This window comes from Tiliqua scincoides, chromosome 3 (genome assembly GCF_035046505.1).
Source record: "Tiliqua scincoides isolate rTilSci1 chromosome 3, rTilSci1.hap2, whole genome shotgun sequence".
NCBI lineage: Eukaryota > Metazoa > Chordata > Lepidosauria > Squamata > Scincidae > Tiliqua > Tiliqua scincoides.
Genome location: NC_089823.1, coordinates 111,778,286 through 111,786,143, shown reverse-complemented (window position 1 = coordinate 111,786,143; position 7,858 = coordinate 111,778,286).

Below are 7,858 nucleotides of genomic sequence, written 5' to 3'. Positions count from 1 at the left end.
GGGATTGTGAAGAGCTCCAGAAGGTTCTCTCCAAACTGGGAAAATGGGCAGCAAAATGGCAGATGTATTTCAATGTAATATTGGGGCAAAAATCAAAACATCATGTGTAAGCTAATGGGTTCTGAGCTGTCTGTGACAGAGCAGGAGAGAGATATCTTGGGGTACTGTTGGACAGCTCGATGAAAGTATCAACCCAATGTGCGGTGGTGGTGAAGAAGGCTAATTCCATGCTTAGGATCATTAGAAAAGGTATTGAGAATCAAACAGCTAATATAATGCCATTGTATAAATCGATGGTAAGGCAAGTATTGCGTCCAGTTCTGGTTGCCACATCTCAAAAAGGGTATAGTGGAAGTGGAGAAGGTGCAGAAGAGAGTGACCAAAATGATTACTGGGCTGGGGCATCTCCCTTACCAGGAAAGACTACACAGCATTTGGGGCTCTTCAGTCTAGAAAAGAGGCACCTGAAGTGGGACAGGATTGAGAAATATAAAGTTATTCAGGGGTTGGAGAGAGTGGATAGAGAGATGTTCTTTTCTCTCTCACAAACCAGAACCAGGGGACATCCACTCAAATTGACTGTTGGGAGAGTTAGGACAGACAAAAGAAAATATTTCTCTACCCAGTGTGTAATTAGTCAGTTGACCTTGGCACAGAAAGTGGTGATGACATCTGATCTAGATGCCTTTAAAAGGGGATTGGACAAATTTCTGGAGGAAATGTCCATCACGGGTTACAAGCCACGATGTGTATGCGCAACCTCCTGACTTCCGAAGTAGGTTACGTCAAAATGCCAGATGTAAGGAAGGGTACCAGGATACAGGTCTCTTGTGGTCTTGTGTGCTCCCTGGGGCATCTGGTGGGGCACTGTGAGATACAGGAAGCTGGACTAGATGGGGCTATGGCCTGATCCAACGGGGATCAGGCCATTCGATCAGGCAATAGATTGTGTGTTCTTATGAGTCAGTGAGGAGGTCTCACAAAGGCTGAAAACTCAATGAACTGAGGGGGGCAACACCAATGTAATGGCTATTCCAGGCCTGTCCTGTCCAGCCAGTATCCATGGAGTTCCTTGATTCTCCAGCTCCTTCCTTGAGTGAGGGCAAAAATGTCCCTGCCTTAATCATGGTAATGAAAGGACAGTATTTTGAAACTGTAGGTTGGCTATAAGATCATAACTAACTGCTATACATAAATACATGTAATAAAACTCTGATACCTTAAGAGAGAGAGAGAGAGAGAGAGAGAGAGAGAGAGAGAGAGAGAGAGAGAGAGCAGCTTCTTTGGAAGGGTGCAATTGGAGTAGGGGGTGGAGCAGGAATGTTTAACCTTCTGTCTGCCTGCAAATTCACTCCTTCAAATAGCCCGGCTACTATCCATCCATGCTTGTTCATTAATAGTGAACCAGAAAATGCTGGAGAGTACGCAGAGGCTGGATTCACTGCATTGATACCCGTGGAGTGCATAATGGAGTGGAATTTGCTGCAACAATATGTTGTGATGGCCACTGTAGTTTAAATTAAAAAAAAAATTCAGAGGACTATCACTTGTTACTAGTCACAATGGTTATAGGATACCTCAAGGTGCTTGCCATGGGATGTCAGTTGCTGCAGAGCATCAGGGGTCTTCATGCCCTCAGAGGCATCCCGTTGACCACTGTGGGAAACAGGATGCTGGACCATATTGAGTTTTTGGTCTAATCCAGCAGGGATCATCTTTGTTTTTCCCTCCCCAAAAGTGATTGGCACTGTCAAACCTGACCTCCCCAGCAGCAGATATAATGAGTGTGATCCAACATTGGCACAGTTCTAAGTAGTGAGTTTTATTCTGTGCTCCTGGGGCTGGATATTAGTATTTTTGAAAACTAACTTGCTGCCTTTAGTTTAGTTTAAAATGTACAAATACGTTTAGTTTAAAACGTATGGTGATTTCTTAATCCTCTCACTTATACACACTGAGAAGATATACATTTAGCACACAATCGGCCCTTACCTAAGTGACTCTTTATTTTGCCTTACCAATGAAATGTGTGTATCCCACCCACAAATTATTGCTACATGTAGTCATGTCTAATGTGTAGAAATATTAATACAGTAAGAAACGTGCAAATGGTGCTTATTTTTTCTTAACTGTCCTAGTTTCATTAAGTAAAACTGACCTTATCAAAACAATAAAAAGTGTGTGTATGTGTGTGTGTAAAAAGGGAGCTTTTCTTTTTTAAAAAACAAGAATGGAAATACATGCTGTATGAAAGCAAAGGATGCCCTCTTGTGGTTTTCTTGAAAACTACACATTGGTGTTCCACAAAGTTATCCTTTTAAAATGTTGGTTTCTGCTGATTAGCCGTGAAGACTAAAGGCCCCAAACTACCCAAATTTCCAGCACTGATGCAGCTGTGCCAATGGGGTACACGCTGCATCCTGTGAGGGGGGGGCAGTCACGGAAGCCTCCTCAAGGTAAGGGAATGTTTGTTTCTTTACCTCGGGTCTGCATTGCAGATGCATTAGCACTGGCAAGTTGGATCAGATTGGGCCCTGACTATATTAAATTTGGTCCCTTTATTTCAGTCAAGGACAGGTTGCATGGTGACAAGTTTGCATAAGCCCCATAGCAGCTAGGTATTCAGAGAGCCAGTGTAGTAGCCACTCAAGAGGCTCCTTTGCTTTCAGAATGTTGGTAGGAACATAACGTTTAGCTAGCCAGGGTAATAAAAGTATATAAAAATCATGCAAATTAAAAAAATTCCAAGGCAGGGTATCCAAAGCAAGTCTCACATGCCAGGGGGTTTCAATGCTCACCAGAAGTGTATAAACATCAAATCTGAAGCTACAGTAGCACAGGCATTAGCCACTAAACTTTGGAATTCAAGTCTAGAAGCATGGGATCAGGACCAAGGCCAAAAGGTTGGAGTCTACAATGGCCCATCCTCTGATTTAATCCTGTTGTAAAAGCATGGATGCCATGCTATGGAGTTTTAGTGGATGGAATGGAAACTAGTATTTTGGAGGAGGCAGGGAGAAGGAGGAACTTTTAAGTGTGTACAGGAGTTTAGGCGTTGATGAATTTGTGGGTGGGGCGGAATTCTGTATACTTTGACCTTTCAGACAACAAAGGCCCAAATAATTGGATGCTAGTCCGCACTGCAGACACCCACCTATAAGTCAATCCCACAGATAAGTCGAGGGCAGGTTTTGAGCCAACAATCATGAAATTTTCTATGACCCTTGGATAAGTCGGGGGTTAAACTTAGGGGGGTGTCTGACTATAATTTTGTCTTATTTTACTCCTGAAATACTTATTTCAGATCCTGAAAAATAACCCACCACTAATTGTTACCTAAGAATGGTAGTCTCTAATTTATTAAAAACATAGTAAAAGATCATAAGATACATTTTTATTCTTTTTAAATTCTGGTCTTCATCACCTTTTTGTAAGCATTATCATAGTAAGTGCACTGTAAACAACATACCAGTAAAACAGTGGTTCCCAACCTGGTAATCATGTTCTCCCAGGGACACTCAACAGGACCTTTAGGGGTACTTGAAAAAGAATGGAATAATGGTAGAAAAAGGCAGGTCATGCTCCAGAATGCCTTGCAAGGACCAGCAAGGTAGGAAGGGAGGTAGCTAGTTGGCTTTGAAAGCCCCACCAATAGCTAGTTTTTGGTCATCAATTCATGTATGAAACAGTGATTGAAAACCAGCACAGTAAAAAAACTGAAACATAATATGGAAAGTGATCAATCACCCAGAATTTCTCAGCACACTTCTGGTGCAAAACTGTGGAAAGGCAGAGTCTTCTGTTCTTCAAACAGATAAAAAACTGTGATGAATACATGAAGTCTGGGCTTTCATATGGAGGAGATGAGGGCTTGTATTATTAATTACAAACATTTTGCTAATATGAAGGGTACAATTTATGGAAATGAGCTGCCAAGGGATATGCAAGTGAAAAAGGTTGGGAACCACTGCAGGAGAACCATGAATCAAATCCACCTTTAAGGTGTCTGGTGTGTTAAGCCAGAAGCTCTACGTACAACATACAACCCATAACACATAACTGGGAGTGTGCAATTCAATTCACAGCAGAGAGATGCAGCTGCATATATTTGCAACCCTTTTTACTCAGAAGTAGACCCATTGTCTACTTCTACCCATTGTCTAAACCCATGGGTGTTATTCTTGGGAAGGAGGGTCCCATCCTGGTGTTTCAAAAAACAGACCTGCTTTGAGCTGAGCAAGAAACTTTTCAGAGTTGAAAGGCTCTGCCCACTGATTGACCCGGAGATAAGGCGAAGTGATTGAGCTTGATTACTTGGCAAAAATTTCAGTACTATAGGCGAGTATCTACAGTACCTTGAAATGGTGGCTGCTCAGTGCAGGAGCGGCATTGTAGTGATGTAGTGTTTTGAGTTTGGGAAAGGAGATTACGTTGGCAGCCTTAGGCCTCGAAACCCATCTTGTAAATGTGGCCGTGCACAGCATCCTTCAATCGTTCTGTTTTGGTTTAATATATTCAAAGATTTGCAACACTTGGTTTAACCTCCCTGTACTCCCCACCAAGAGATACTGCTGCAGGCTGATTAACAAATTAGATTATGAATTCTAAGGGAGCTTGTTGTTAATTTAATTGAAACCTAATTGTGACTTCATTAGCATCTTCTAATTTTTTCCTGCTGATAGTTAAAAGTATTTGGCAACTCTAAAAACATTGTCCTGAAAGGAAGCGCTATTGATTTCAGTGGAATTTACCTCTGCCTTGGATGCGAGGTGCCCTTCTAGTGCTTGGCTCCGATATGGAAGTGTCTTTTCTAGTGGCTGTCTGCTGGTGTTCTTTTTGCATCTTTTTAGATTGTGAGCCCTTTTGGGACAGGGAGCCATTTGATTTTTCTCTGTAAACCGCTTTGTGAACTTTTAGTTGGAAAGCGGTATATAAATACTGTTAATAATATGGAACACGGAACGCTGCCTCTCTATCTGCTTATCTGAGCGTGGGTGTGAAGTGGTGTGGGGCAGCTGCTTGGGTGACTGTCCTCTAGACTTTCTTTGGACATGATCCTATGCCCATGTTATAAATGCGCCCTGTGGGCCAGGGAAGGGCTAACCCTTCCGCACAGGCTTCCCTTTCACTGCACAGAAGAGGTCCCCTTCTGCAAGCAAGGAGGAAATGCACTCATACTCAAATGACTGTACCAGTAAGCTGCAGCTTGCTGTCTTAATACACAGTTAAATAGTCAATACACAGTTAAATAGATAAGAAGTCCTGCCAGTGAGGTTCCTTTTATGGCCCCACAGACAAGCAACACAGAGGATATGATCAAAGGTTGGCTGTTGCTGCAGAAAGGATGCCACAGGCATCCTCAGGGTGGGACTCTCAACAGATGAAGAATGAGAGACCCTGAACTGAAGTGTGGAAGCTCTTTTTCTTCCAACCAGTCCCTTGCTCATGATCTGTCCCCTTTCTGCTACTAGTTCTTGTCCTTTCTGGGTAGTTAAGGAGAGCAGTTTCCAAAGGGTTGAAGCAAGCTGGAACAAACCAATTCCTTTTCTGGTCCAGATGTAGCTCTTTATTTCACAGCCTTGTTTCCCTTCCTCTGCTCCCCTGCAGTCAGACTGAGGTGTCTCTACATCCCACTCAGCCATTACACAGGACTACAAAACTGAGGGTCAGAAAAGTTTTTCCCAAACTTTATGGTGGTTTGATATGAATTTGGAGTGCTGATTCCAAAAATGGCATCCGTTTTGCCCTATCACATCTAGTTTTGGAGACACGGCATAGCCTCTTTAGTGAATGGTTCAAGCAGCTTCCTCGTGAGGAAGCCATGGAGTAGGCTTCCTCATGAGGAAGCTGCTTGAACCATTCACTAAAGAGGCTATGCCGTGTCTCCAAAACTAGATGTGATAGGGCAAAACGGATGCCATTTTTGGAATCAGCACCCCAAATATACCCAGGAATTGGTGTAACGTTTAAGGAAGCAAAATGTGTGTTAGCCTGTGTTATCAGTCTGTTTCTGTAAGCACACAGAACATACCTCAAAAACAGCAGTATAGGCAGACTAGGAAAGAAGTCTTAAAATGACAGGACTCTGGCCAAGTGAGGCCTAGGCCTCATCTGGGTCTTGGCATCTGCTTGCTTGGAAATAAACCCCAAGGATTCAGCAGGGGGTTGTTCGTACCCAAGCAAATCAGCCCTCCGTGTATGCTCAGCTGGACAAATCCTTGGGGAAAACTCCCACTCCTTTAGGCTTGAAAGGGAGCTGGGATGCAGATAAAGGAGGTCTGATAAAGGAAGTCTGCCAGCAGTGGCAGACCTCCCATTCATTCTATGGGGCAAATGCCCTGGGTGCAGAGCCTTCTGCGCCTTTAGGACCTCACTGAAGCCTCTCTGAAGCTCCTGACAGGGTTGGAAACTGTGCTTCTGGTTTTCTGGAAGCACAGTTTAAAGCATTGGGGAAACTCAGAGAGGTTTCCCTGATGTGTCCTGGAGCTGCACAAGGTTCTGTGAGCGCCAGGTAATTGGGGGGTGCAGATTTGCATATGGGGGGAGTAGCGACATCCCCCAGGTGGAGCCATTGCAGACTTTTGCCCCAGCGCACGGGGCTGGGGAGATCCGCCACTGTCTGCTGAAGGATGATTGATGGTGGTACTAGTATAGGTTTTTCAACAAATAGACCCCCAGGGTTGGAGTGAACACATGGTTGCAAATCCCATGTGAGTTAAAACTCACAGATGTGCTCATGGCTGTATTTCCCATGGAATATCGGCATGTTTGTTCTGACCCGTAGCCACCCAACATCAAGATGCCTTGATGGGCTGGGGCTGGAGGCCGTCTCCCAGTGCAGTCATCTGAATTGTGACAATTTTTTCTTGCCACAAACCCTCAGCAAATGATTATTTACAAGCCTGTGATAAAGGTTGAGAAAAGAGAGCAAGGCACTGTCTATTGACCCACTTGTTATCAGTAGGTCAAAATCTTCTTTTGTTTCTGGAAAGAAATGCAGCTACAGGCCATTCCGAGTGGCTAGAAGAGCTGTTCCAGTGGCATCTGTTGGATCTCACTTCTGAGATTTTTTTGTCGTGCCACCAAATTATCTACTTACCCTATGACCTTGCCCTTAGCCTTAGCCTTGCCCTCTGTAAAGTGGGTTACCAGCAAAATTGGTTTGGTTCTTTGCTCTGAGCTTTTCCTCTTCTGACAAAGGCCCATAATTATAAATGGTAATGAGATCATTCTCACGAACAGGCATATCTGAATAGAACGGAAAAACAGTTTGGAGTTTGACTGGCTTGGACTATACCTGTTATATAGGTACCAGATATATGCACCGAGTGTCAACACAAACATCTAATTTGTAGTAGTGAAACCTTTCACACAATAAGGCTGCAGTCCTAACCTCACTTTCCTGGGAGTAAGTCCCATTGAACACAATAGGACTTACTTCTGAGTAGACCTAGTCAGGATTGTGCCCTCACTGTGTTAGAATCTATGTTCACTTACCACCAGCTTGCTAGTCCATGAATCTGTAAGTATCAGAGGAATGCATTTGCTTTCAATATATGGGATTGCATTAGTATTTATTTTGTTTACATGTGCACCGAGATAATTGCGCACCCCCCCCCCCCTTTCTAGTAAAAAGCATAGGTCCAAGGAGCACTTGGAAATTGTTTATGTGCATGTGACTTTCCATGTGATGGCAGCTATCCGCATGGTAAAACTGTTTTTACATTACAACTGAGGTGTAAGTGATGAATTTGCCACAAATATACTTTTTCAGTGGTAACTCTGTGGACCATGTACTCTGTCTCTAATTCTTCTGTGGTTTTGGGCCCTTAGTCACATTCCCTTAATCTCACCACCA